At 39.3% G+C, this 13,948-nt stretch overlaps 1 protein-coding gene across 14 annotated transcripts in view; it reads left to right on the forward strand.

Annotated features, from left to right (window-relative positions):
• nrxn2a (neurexin 2a) overlaps positions 1 to 13,948 on the forward strand; it is a 496,353-nt gene that overhangs the window by 334,536 nt on the left and 147,869 nt on the right. The window lies entirely within an intron of this gene.

A 13,948-nucleotide genomic window follows, 5' to 3' on the forward strand; every position in this document is an offset into this window, starting at 1 on the left:
CCAGGCAGGTCCTAGATACTGTTGTGGAGAAGTTTAAAGCCGGATTTGGATACAGAAAGATTTCCCAAGCTTTAAACATCTCAAGGAGCACTGTGCAAGCCATCATATTGAAATGGAAGGAGCATCAGACCACTGCAAATCTACCAAGACCCGGCCGTCCTTCCAAACTTTCTTCTCAAACAAGGAGAAAACTGATCAGAGACGCAGCCAAGAGGCCCATGATCACTCTGGATGAACTGCAGAGATCTACAGCTGAGGTGGGCGAGTCTGTCCATAGGACAACAATCAGTCGTACACTGCACAAATCTGGCCTTTATGGAAGAGTGGCAAGAAGAAAGCCATTTCTCAAAGATATCCATAAAAAGTCTCGTTTAAAGTTTGCTCCAAGCCACCTGGGAGACACACCAAACATGTGGAAGAAGGTGCTCTGGTCAGATGAAACCAAAATTGAACTTTTTGGCCACAAAAAACAGAAAGTTATAAAAACTTTTTTTTTTTTTCACTTTTAATTTTTTAGCTCTATGACTTGAATCTCTCAAGATTGTTAAAATTGATATTAAATATCCATATGACCAAATATGTTAGAAAACACACAGGCTTTTATAGGGTGTCCTAATTTTTTCATTTGACTATCATCGGAAAAATACGGTACAAGAATCGTTATCAATTTTGCATCACGAGGTACAAGGTATAATGTATTTTGTATCCTTCTGGCATTATGATTGGAGCAGTGTTGTTTTCGTCACTGATGACGAGAATGAAAATATTTCATCAACAAACAATTTTGTTCATGACGATGACGAGATACAAATGTCTCAGGAGACAAACACAATGAGACGAATGCCAGTGTTCATCTGACGAGATGAAAATTCGCCATAGTTTCTGTCATAAGTTCACAATGTGTGACATCTACTTATCGTGCTGTGTACTACTTAGCACGAATCGTAGCAGTGTTTGTATATTTTAGGTTGTATAACTTTAGTTCCTATGAGAATATTAGTTCCTACTTGTTTTCTTTTGGTAGGAGGGTTTTGTATTGAACACGGGGCCGTGTTGGTTATCATTATAGCAGCGAAGACAGGAGTAAATCAACAAAGACAAGTCAACTGTGGCCCAATCTACCATTCAAGAGATCTGATGGACTCAAAAAGTGGGTTACGATCAGTGTTGTTAATTTTACTTTAAAAAAGTAATTAATTACAGTTACAAATTACTTCTCCCAAAAAATAATGGTGTTAGTAACTCAGTTACCTGAATGTAAGAGTAATTAGTTACTTGGCAAAGTAACTAGTCATATTTTTATTTTTTTTCAAAAAAAAAACACAAAAAAACAGTGAAGTTTAGAGGGTTTGGGGGACAATTGGCCCTTGCCCAATTCTTTACCCTCCACTTAACTAGACACAAGGGTATTGCGATAACTAGATAGTAACCTTTGCTATGTGTGGAAGTCATTTAAAGTTGTGAATCAACCGTTAAAGTTGTTAAAATTGCTCCCGTTATTGCATTAGTTCCCTTCTGTCTACTTTAAACATGTGTAAGTTTTAAAACTGTTTCATCATTTAAAGATAGATTTAAGTTAAGATTTTGCCGATTTAGGAGCATTTTAAGATTTAAAAAAAAAAAAGTTACTTAGGTTCGCTAGGAAGGATCTCTACATCAGAGCCTTCCTGAGAGGTCTACTGCTTTAAGATGGCGGCTGTTTACTAACGCATGTAGTCCTTAAAACATGTTGCCAATGCAGCTGTGTCTGTCATTTTCATCTAGTTCTATAATATGATATCTACCGTGTCATGTGGTCGTAGTTTGTCGGTTATGGCTACAGTCAGGTATTATTGGAGCCACCGAGCATCGCAGTTGCAACGGCGTCTTCCCCACTCCTGCTCTGCTCTCTCGTCTCCGTGAGTCCTTTTCTCTCAGACTGTTTTTTTAATCAACCAACTTAGTAACACATAGTAACGCACGCCTTTCCCGCCTCAGTAACGGTAACGGCGTTGCCAAGATGAGAAAAGTAATTAATTAGATTACTCATTACTGAAAAAAATAACGCCGTTACTAACGCCGTTATTAACAACACTGGTTACGATTGCATATTAGTTAGAAAATCGACCGGCTCCACCGTGTTTTTATAGGAGTGACTTCCGGTCTGCCCGATCCTAGCTACCGGTAGTAGTATTGAAGCAGGATGGTCGCGTCTCGCGTCAATTAATAAACTCTGCTGTTCTTTTCGCGTGCGTCGTGTTGAGCCACTTCTGGGACACGTGTAACACGTGGCCGCATTGCGACTGGTGTGCATTGGCTGATTGACTTTAACGCCCGCGTTTCACTGCGTTCCCGCGGCGGCCACGTTGTCGCGCCGTTGACCTTTCTGGGTTATACTGTCCTACCGTGTTGGTCCTCATTATAGTAGAGAAGACAGAGTAAATATAATCTACACAAAGAAACTGTAACCGGATCGACTCACAGCCTCGAAAAGTAAGGGTTACATTATGTCAGAAACCCGTTCGGTACACGTCCGTTCCGAACCGAGCACCACGTACCGAAACGGTTCAATACAAATTCATGTACCGTTACACCCTTAATATATAACCATTTCGATATTTTGTCACACCCATAATCACCATTTTTTATTATTATCAGACTGATGGACGATTAGACTTCATAAACCTAATTTGCATATTTTGGATTGTTCTCTGGCAGTGGCTGTCTGATTTTAAAGGTTTTGGCCCAATAAATGAAAGAAGTCAAATGTTCAAGAACCTTTTTCAAAAGATCGGGAGACGTTCTCTCAAAAATGCTTTGGAAAATTGTCAGTAGATTCTTTTGTCAGTCGTTGAGCTACGGTGCAGCTCTTTTCTTAGAGACACGCTGAGGCTAGTCAGCTCAACTTAACAAGCAAATGGAGTCTATTCATGCCAGCGCCATGTGCAGCCAACAATGCAGAGAGCTGTCACATGTAGTGCCTTTTTAGGAGGAAATGTGGGCCATGTGGGTAGGAAAGAAGAAATATCATTTAATTAAGGTGGAGAGCAGAGCTTGTGTGCATTCGCAGATCTCCTGTAAACATTTTATCTCGGTACTTGTAACTGCACAACGACTTCTCCCTGCTGTCTTATTGTTTTTTTGTTTACATGATACAACGCTCTTTGTTTGTACATTTGCGTAGAACCTGATTGTTACATGTGTTGAACCGATTTGCTTCTCAGCTTTTTCACAATTCTTTATTTTTTTCTTCTTTCCCGCGTCCCTGTCTCAGGCGGACTTATTTTAGGTGTTGTCGCTTTGAGCCTAATGAAATCAACCAAACATCACAACTGCAGGCTACGCCTTTCAGAGCAAGCTGGCATTATGAGTAATTAATCTGAAAGTGCTATGATTAATCCTGCTACTTTATCGCCTCGGGTGAGACTGGATGTCGCTGAAAAATCTTCTCTAACAGACCCTCCTGAGAACAAACAGTGCAATTTAGGTTTCTTAAGTCAGCGCTACATGTCTTCTCAAATTCTATCACTTTGCAAGTTTTCTGATAGCCTTTGATACATGCTACTATTATAAATTAGGGTTGGGAATCTCTGGCATGAAGCCGATTCGATATGTATCTAGATACACAGGTTACGATTCGATTAAAAAAACGATACATTTTTAAGGCCGAGCGATTCGATACGATTCGATAGTTTAAGAACGATACGGTTCTATACAATGTGAAAACGATAAGATAACAAACATTTGTTGTTTGTTCTTACAGTATTTTAAACGGATAAAAAGACGTAATTTCTACAAGCAAAATTAAACAACAAAAGTTCATACCAATGTATGTTTATTTTCGAGGCAAGAAAAAAAATAAGACCAACTAGATGACCATCATTTTGTTGGATGGGATTGATAATAAAATAAAACTCCAGTGACAGACAACAATAAATTGCAGTAATTCAATCTCTGTATTATATATTTATGTATATTTGTTTGTGGTGTTTTTAAAACAAGAAGTACGTAATTTAGGTGCAACCTTTCAACGTAAACATCACGTAAACATCTTACAAACTGAAATTATATGCAGGAGCTCTCATAATTAAACCTGCTAGTGTTTTCATAATAAATGAATAATAAATAATGCATAATGCTATTATTCTTCTTGTAAAATTGGGGGAATTAAAAACATGACATTTTAGCCAGATACAGTGGGGCAAATAAGTATTTAGTCAACCACTAATTATGCAAGTTCTCCCACTTGAAAATATTAGAGGCCTGTAATTGTCAACATGGGTAAACCTCAACCATGATAATAATAATAATGCCATTTAAGACTTTTTTTCTCATGTCGTATGCTCTTTAAGTATATTGCGTTTTGTGGAAACAATATCTCCAGCAGGTTGTGCTGCCCTTTCCACCATTGTCGTGGGTTATTTTTCAGGTTTAAAAACTCAAGATCTCTGACCCATACAAATCTGGCTGCCGTCCTCACTTCAAAGTCCGACTTTTGTTTCCTGGTGCGTTGAAAATCAATCGCTGTCATTCACCACTTCCGCCTGGCAAGCTGGCGTTGGCGCTCTTGCTGTTTGTCCATTGTTTTAGAATGCCCGGCTGTGGTTTCATTAGCTCTCGCGTAGTTATGACACGCCTATCACGATCGAAATGCATGATGGGAAGTTGAGGCAACCACATCTGTGAGTGGTGGCTGTCCATGTGTATGATGTGTGCCGTCTCACTTCAAGTGCGACGATCCTTGGGGCCTAACCGCGTGGAAGGCACAGCGCAGCATGATTGAAATAAAAGTTAATTATGTGTGATTCTTCTACACGTTGCTTGATGCATAAAATTAGCAAAGCAATGGCGTGGACGCTGATAACTGATTGTTACTCGTGCGATAGCCGAGTGCTTGTTCTACTATCGATACATTTACTGCCTATTTACTGTCGATTAGCTTGTTTGCTATCGATACAGCCGTATCGCTCGCCTGTAAAACCGGATATCCGGTTGTATCGGTTTATCGTTCTCAAGCTTATTATAAATGGGCTGTTACAGTGAAATGGTGCCATTGCTTGTGCTCTCAAACTGGAAGTTCTTTTTTAAAACATTGAATGTCCTCATAGAATTGGAGAGCTATTCAAAATATTTTTGCCAATTTCAGGCAACTTTTTTTCTCTGTTTCGTAGTACTATTAGGTTTATCTCACCCAGAATTGGCAAGAAACACAGAGAGCGAGGTAGGTTTGGTCTTTCTGGAGAGAAGCTGGCAGCAGGTGTTCAGCTCAAGATGTTCAGCTATGCTCAAAATTGTCATCTTGATCAGCTTGCTCTGAACACCGCTATTCACCGTTATTTCCGCATTCAAGAGGGGGCAGAAGCAAATTAACATACAATTAGGCATGTGCCGGTCTAAGATTTTGACAGTATGATCACCTTAAGCAAAAATACCGCGGTTTAACTGTATGCAGATATAGCTCTAAAATGTGTTATTTTGGATAGTATGGGTTTTAAATAATATTAGGGCTGTCAAACAATTAAAAATTTTAATCGAGTTAATTACAGCTTAAAAATTAATCGCAATTCAAACCATCTATAAAGTATGCCATATTTTTCTGTAAATTATATATATATTCTGTAAAATAAATTGTTGGAATGGAAAGATAAGACACAAGATGGATATATACATTCAACATACAGTACATAAGGACTGTAGTGGGCATTTCTCTCTACTGTCATTTAAATCTGTCTATGCTGTCCTCACTCCGAAGCGTCTACTTTTTCCAAAGCTAGACAGCTAGTGAACGACGCCTTAATAATCAGACTTCTTCCTTTTTCATCTGATTTATTAATAAAATGGCCTCAAACTACTGTCCTCTTTAGACCGTCGTAAAACTACAAAAAAAAGTACACAAGCATTGCATTAGGAACAACGTTAGCTTAGCACGCTATACAGGTTCACTAAACATAAACAAAAAGCGTCTCATACAAAAAATATAACATTTCGCTTACTAACATAATATGTACATTCTTTACAACAACCATACTTACGGACAAATCTTGTCCAAGGATCATATAAGCACAACATTACAACGTAGGCGTCAGCCCGAGACGTCGCGCAGCCATATTGAACTGGCAAGAAAAAAATAAACCATGTCGCAAAGCGACCACAAGAGTTCGCTGTTAGACAGCAGAAAAAGCCTTGCTGTAAAACTTACCAAAAGGCAGAATACTTGTCTGAGCGGGACATGTGCGTTAATTGCGTCAAATATTTTAACGTGATTAATCTCAAAAATTAATTACCGCCCGTTAACGCGATAATTTTGACAGCCCTAAATAATGTTTTTTTTTTTTCATTGATGAAGACTTTTTGTTTACAAATTGAAACATCAACGTGAATATAATGTTAGAATAAATAAATAACAAAAAAAATAAATCACTGAAATATTTCAAATAAAATTTAAATAAATACAACTTAGACTAAAGCCACAGCTCAAGTTGGTTAACATTAGAACAAAATAGATTAATCGATTAACTCGAGTATTCGACTCGACCGTGACATTTTCATACCTTGAAACTGGTAATCGGCACATGTCTAGTCGTAACATGAAAACTCCCTTTGTTGAGACTCTCTTAAGTAACGAGGGAAAAAAAAGGTTAATAGCACTAAACCCAGAGTTTGATTCCGTATAGGTGTGAATTGATTTTTTTCGTGTGCCCATATTTTTTAATAAGGAAAGAAAGCCTCAGATTTTCTATCGGCTTATAAATTCATTAAGATTAAGTTGTTAATAGTAAGCTTGAGAACGATAAACCGATATGACCGGATATCCGGTTTTACAGGTGAGAGATACAGATGTATTCATAGTAAAGTTACCATTCGACAGTAATTAGCCATTAAATATTCAATAAACCGATAGTAGAGATAGAATTCGGCTATCCCGAGCACAAGAATCTGCTTCTAATGCCTAGTTCAATGCTTTGCTTAATATGATAATAATTTAGCCTTTACTTCACATGCTGCGCTTCTGTCTTTCACCACACAGCGTACTTAGATCGAGACCGCACGCATGATATAATATGGACAAGCACTACTCACAGTCGTGGTTGCCTCAACGTCCCATGCATTTCGGCAAAACCGCTACTAGTCGCCGTCATTACCCGATCATCACGGGCGTGTCATAACAACGCGAGAGCTAATGAAACCATTGTAACGCACGCTCCGTAGAATTTTCTTCACAGCCCAAAACGAAACTAGTAGTGGCAACGAAGCAACATGCTAAAACAATGGACAGTGTGCTCACCCACGCCAGCGACGTGCAGCAATTGATTTTCAACGCACCCAGGAAAACAAAAGTCGGACTTTGAAGTGATGAAATCAGCCAGATCTGTTCACATGGGACAGAGCTTGTGTGAAGTGTGGAGCAGTACAGAGATCGTGAGTTTTTGACTCTGAAAAACAACCCACTACAATGGTGGAAAGGGCGGCATATTGTTTCCACGAAACGCAGTATTAAACATGAACATGTGGATTAGTTGAGCTTCCTCAAGAAAAATCTGCCTTCAAAAAAGATATGGACAGTGATGAGGAATAAAAAATGAGGAAGCACAAGCATAAGTGAACGTCTGTGCTGTGCATTAGGTTAAAGTAATGATTATTGACCTCTGTCTAAAATGCCATGTTTTTATTCCCCTAATTATACCATTCGTAAAGCATAATTTATTATTTATAATAACAATAGCAGGTTTAATTCTTTTTTTTTTCCCCAGAGCTGCTGCATATAATTAATATTTTTTGTTTGTAAGATGTTTACGTTGAAAGTTTGCACTTAAATTAAATACCTCTTGTGTTAAAAACACCAGGAAATACAGTAAATGAATTACTGCACTTTATTGTTGTCTGTCACTGGAGTTTTATTTTATTATCAATCCCATCCAACAAAATGACGGTCATATAGACCCTACCCACCGACGTCACAAAATCACGTGCTCGCTGTATGGTTCCGCCCCCTTGTCCGTCATTTTGTGTCTGTATTATCAATGGTCTTAATTGATCGAGCAATTTATAATGCATTTCATGGAAGACCCGGTGCTTTCGGATGCCGTAAACTCACTTGATGCGTTGCATAAAAGGCGTTATGTGGAAAAGCTTCAGTTTATCCATTCGCCAGATCCATATTTGATGCCTAAATCGATGTTTTTCGACCCGCTGTCTCCGCCGTATTTGCCTGACATCTGCTAGCTCCCCTGATATGTACAACTATCTTGTCCACACAAAATCAGCCTATTCTCACGAAAGTTTGAAAAACTTTAAGAGCTTGGAGGCTTATAAATACTTCGTTGCTGGTTGGGTGAAACAGGTCCTCATCCACGAAAATTCGGCAGGAATCTATCTTGTGCTCGGGAAGGTGAGTTACGAAATTTTCAGTTCAAAATCTTTTGTTCTTGCTAACATCCACTGTCAAGTCTAATGTATTTCATGTCGTTTGTCAATGGAGTTAGGGCTTTTATTGTTTATATGGTTTAGCGATAGCACTCTCACTACATACATACGTGTATGTTGTCGGCGATTAGCCTAGCAATGATCTTAATTGTGGTTGTCAGCCCAAAACCCTCTAAATATATATTAAATGCATCTTACCAGATATAAAATGACTACTACATAATCTGTGGTAATCGTTTGGAGCCCAGTTTTCTCGTCGAATTGCAGCAGCCCATCTCGCTCTCTTCTCTCCGGGTCTCTCGGAATCCGGTAGAACTTCAAGTCTTTCCGTCTTCTCCGTCTATCTTCTCTGTTATTGCAACCGACCGCCACACACGCCTTCACCATTTTGATTATTAATGTTAACGAGCAGAAAAACACGTCGTAAAGAGGAGGAATGTACGTAGCCGTAACAGGTAAACATGATGTGTTGACGGACAATTGGGCGGCACCAGTCAGGAGGAAGGAGTTGTGACGTCACGTGGGTAGGGTCTATAGGAAGCCTTTTTTTTTTTTTTCTTAAAAAAATAAAACATAACATTGATATGAAATTTTGTTGTTTAATGTTGCTATATTAGAAATGTGGTCTTTTTATATGTTTAAAATACTGTACAAACACACACAACAAATATTTACTATCGTATCGTTTTCACTCTATCGAACCGTATCGTTCTTACACTGTATCGAATCGCTCGGCCTTAAAAATGTATCGTTTTTTTAATCAAATCGTAACCTGTGTATCTAGATACATATCGAATCGGCTTCATGCCAGAGATTCCCAACCCTAGTTAATAGTACTATTACCAACTAAATGACAAATTTCCTCATTATCTGTTCCACTACCATGAAGAAAGACATAATGCGTTTCTGGCCTCTTTAATAAAACTGTAATGTATTGTTGCCACCACTCATAAATTGTCAACTTCAATGGGTGTAACCGCACATACATTAGCTATATGTGAATAATTTGATTATGTAAATTAGCAGGGACCTGTCAAGCTGCTTTGTAAGATGAAAGTACATATATAGCCGCCTCCAGGATAAATTCTGCTCGAATAATTTTATTGTCTGAAGCTGTAATGTTGACAGATGCCGAAAACACATGATAAATGTATCGAGTAATCAATTGGAATTGCTTGTGAAAGCGAGGCCTGATGACGAATGTACATACATGAAGCATGCGTTTGAAGCCGGAGCATGTGAGGGAAGTGTTAATTGGCCGCGCTGCTTGTGTAAGAATCGTGGCTTATTAAATAACGAATGACGACCCAAGGTTAAACTCGCCACTGCTTAAACGGCGCCCTCCCCCTTCTTGTTGTCCAGAAAGCCACAGCTTTCACGGCGTTGCGCAGACCCTCGAGCATGTCAATTGATTAATGCAAACCTCTCATGCAAGACAGCCCTCACTAAGATATCATCGCTGCCAAGACAGACGCTCATGAGCTCGGAGAGGCTGACAGTCCAAGTTGTAGGCCATAAATCATTTTGCTTAACTTCTGCAACACAGCTTTGCCAGAAATAAAGCCCCTTGTTTTAGTCTGCGGTGAAAAAGTTTTCAGTTAAAGCGCAGGCTATTTTATAACCTTTCTGAGCTGTGAGCTCAAATTAAGATTGGATAGAGGTTTTGCTGTAATTGAAAGTCTTTTCCTTTGACGTCATTAGAGGATTATTTTCTGTGCTTGTATCATTACATTTTCACACTAAAAAGCCACTGCAACCCTGTACTATCTTAACCGGGTACACACACACAATGACAGGGGTGCTCAATTAAAAGTTAGAAAAGAGGTCAGGAAAAGTTCTCAATGCCAAGGTCTGGAAAATGGATGGCATGCATTATATTTAGTCAATCTCAAACTGGCTAAACTGTAGCTTAGCTTCACTTTCATGTGTGGACATCCTTAAAGCAACACCAGGTAACTTTTCAACCTTTATAAAATATTTTCATAACATTTGTGATGATATGTCAACTGTCAATTAGTTGAATGACCCCTCTTTTATATCTAAAGGGATACTCTATTTTTAAGACAAGTAATTCTTAAAAGATAAATGTTCGTATGAGTTATAATAATTTGATATTAAAACCCCTCTTAATGTTTTTGTTTTAATAAAGTTTGTAAAATTATTTCAAGTGATAGGTTGCCATTCTTGTTACGTCGCAATGCGTGACGTCACCGGTCCCGTTGCCGAAATTCCAGCGTGTCACTCGTTAGCTTTCCCAACATGTTGTCAGTTCTACCCTTCCAGAGCGATGCCAGGGGGCATGTGACCTTGGGGAACCAGGGGTCGCGTTAACCAAATATTTTCCGTCGTTGACCGATTTTTTTAAAGCGGTGACGGAAAAAACTGAAGTCCACCTGTCATTTTGACAGGTTGCAATTCACACCCCAGACCACAGGGTGGCGAGTGAGCATATTAATTAGCTATTGTCTCTCTTGATGCATGATGTTGTTGGCCTTACTCTGAAAGATGTCAAGGCAACTGAGTGTCCGAAGTTTCTTCAAAAAGCCCCAAAACGACGATGGTGTTGATAAAAGACGTGAAAAAACAGGGACTGCACAAGCGGGCACGCAATTCAAGTCCATGCGCACCAGGAGGAAGGTGTAAGACTCCGTTCAGGCCACAGCAGGTGAACTGTTGATTTCATTGTTCCATAATGTAGCCTACCTACTGGGGCCACAGTCAGCTGTTTTTGTCACTGCGGAGAAAAAGTTACATATTCATCTGCTTGATGTGTGATGGCACGGTGTGGATTCTCTGTTAAGCGTGTTCGGACAGAATATTAATTTAAAATGAATGAAAACTAAATACTATTGAATATGTTGAAGCGGTATGCAATGTTAAGAGTCTTGTTAGCTTGAATTGCTGTGTCCAGCCGCTGTAGCTCTGCTGCTCTCTGTGAACTCTGTATTCAAGCCGGAACGCGCGCGGCTCTTAAGTGTCTTTGTCACGTGACTGTGTCGTAGCCGCTAACGCGCTCGGCCAAATGGACACACAAGTACGGAAGGTGAATTATGCCAAACAAAGGGTAACCACAATGTCATTATCATCATTTTAAAAATTAAAGTGACGGGTAAAAATATTATTATGACCGGATTTTTATGACCCTGTCAGTCAAAATGACAGACAACGAAAAAGTCTAGCGCAACCTCTGTGGGGGAACATACTTTTTTTCCTTCCTAGTATAAAGTGTAAGTACACATCCACACAGTGGGTGGCAGTTGCGCTCTCATTTTCAGAGTGAGCGCAGTATTTTTTAAACCAAACCAGAGCACACAAGAAAGAGCACTGAAACTATGAAGCGCAAATTCTGCATTTGAGGAGGTGGTACCAGTTGCAACCTCAAAGCGTTCCAAGTGAATGTAAAAAACAAAGATGGTTGATCGTGACAAGTTGTTTTTTATTCTGGCCATTAAAAGACATTTTGACCTCGAGAAAACCTGTATTCTCGTAAGCCGATCAAATAGTAGAGGAAAAATGACTGCTGAGATAAATAGCACACGCTGCCATCTTTAGTTGCAACCGTGTTGAAAGTCAATATAAAAAATAACATACTGTATAGTATAACATAATAACATAACAGAAAATAATTGACATGACAAGCACTGGTTTAGGCGCATTACCTCTATCGCTCTCTGGAGTAAAAGAGAACTAACTCTGACATGGATTTTTTTTTTCTTACGTATTCGCCGTCTGACTGCGTGCACCGAACAGTGACTGTACGGGACGAATACAAATACTGTTACTCTTACAAGCTAGCTAGCTAATGTTGCACTCCAAAAATTGATATTCCCTTCAAGTAGTACGCTGGCACGGCCGTTTTTGAGAAAGTTAGAATCGAAACATAAATTCATATTTTGCGCTGTGCTATACAGGTCTGTTTCAATGCTTTTTTTTTCTTGTCTGTTTACACAAGTTTGTGCCAATGAATTCTCTCCTTACCACTCGCCTGCTTCAAACACAACCACACGCTCCACTCGCGTAGCTGCTCAGAATAAACCATTTTATCGATTAAGTCATGTCACGTAGGGGGAGTTAAAATGAGATTCTGTGTATTTTTTTTGGTTTGCATATATTTACAGTGACAAGAAAAGATCATCATTTAACAATTCCCAATCCGGATTCCACTCAAGGGAAATTAGACATTTCTGATATGTCTATGAAAATGTAAAAGAACAGTCGCGCAGCTGAATTACGGCTCACAAACTATTTTAATATACCCTGACTAGATTGCAGTAGTCACCCCGCAATGCTGTATCTGCATGAAAATCTGAAAATGATGTGAAGATATTTGAAACGATAATGTGTACCGCTACTTTTTTCCCTCATTTTGAATCCTGCGGCTTAGAGCCCAGTGCGACTTGTTTGTTGATTTATTTGGGTTAATAGGTAACACTTAATTTGAGAGCGGTGTCATAAGACTGTCATAAGACCGTCATTATATGACATGACACTATCATAGGCATTACTGAATGCTTATGTCATCAAGTGTCATCCGGCAAATTATGTCACTAACTCCATTTATGTCCATCCTGGATTTTTTTACATCCATTCAAAAGTGAGATAATTTGCCGGATAACACTATAAATGACATCTGTTATAAGCATTCATTAATGCTCATGACAATGTCATGTCATAATTATAATTGTCTAATGACAGTCTTAGGACACACTGTCAAATAAGGTGTTACCGAATACCATAACTTGCAATTAATGAAACAACTGGAACAGTAACTGAAGAAATAATTACACAGAACATGAATTTTGATTGTTATCTACATCTGTAGCGCCGCAATGCATGCTAGGATGCATGTTGGATGACAACAGTATTGACATCAGGTGGCAGCAGAGGTTCACTGTCTCCCCAAAGGGATCAGTGATGGCTAAATGAAGCTTTGCAGCCAAATGGTTCAAAGCTTCATGGTGGTTCATTTGGTCTTATGACAGTCGTATGATGCCGTTGTGAAATAAAGTGTGACCAGTTAATATATTTTTGTGTAAATATCCCATAATACAGTGAGGACAGCTGCGGCTTATAGTCCAGTAGCTTATATATGAACAAATGCCGTTTTCGTGACAAATTCGGTGGGTGGCGGTTTATAGTCAGGTGCGCGTTATACCGTGAAAATTACGGTAGTCGATTAATCTATCAACAATTTATCTCGAATAATCGAGTAATCGGATTAGGAACATTACATTGCAGAATAGATTTTTAGGAGATGTAAAACAAAGGCTTGCTAAGATTACACTTTTATTCATTCATTCATTCATTTTCCATGCCGCTTCTCCTCACGAGGGTCGCGGAGGTGCTGGAGCCTATCCCAGCTAACGACGGGCAGTAGGCAGGGACCACCCTGAACTGGTTGCCAGCCAATCGCAGGGCACAAGGAGACATACAACCATTCACGCACACACTCATACCTACGGACAATTTAGAGTGTTCAACCAGCCTACCATGCATGTTTTTGGGATGTGGGAGGAAACCGGAGTTCCCGGAGGAAACCCACGCA

This window comes from Corythoichthys intestinalis, chromosome 18 (genome assembly GCF_030265065.1).
Source record: "Corythoichthys intestinalis isolate RoL2023-P3 chromosome 18, ASM3026506v1, whole genome shotgun sequence".
NCBI lineage: Eukaryota > Metazoa > Chordata > Actinopteri > Syngnathiformes > Syngnathidae > Corythoichthys > Corythoichthys intestinalis.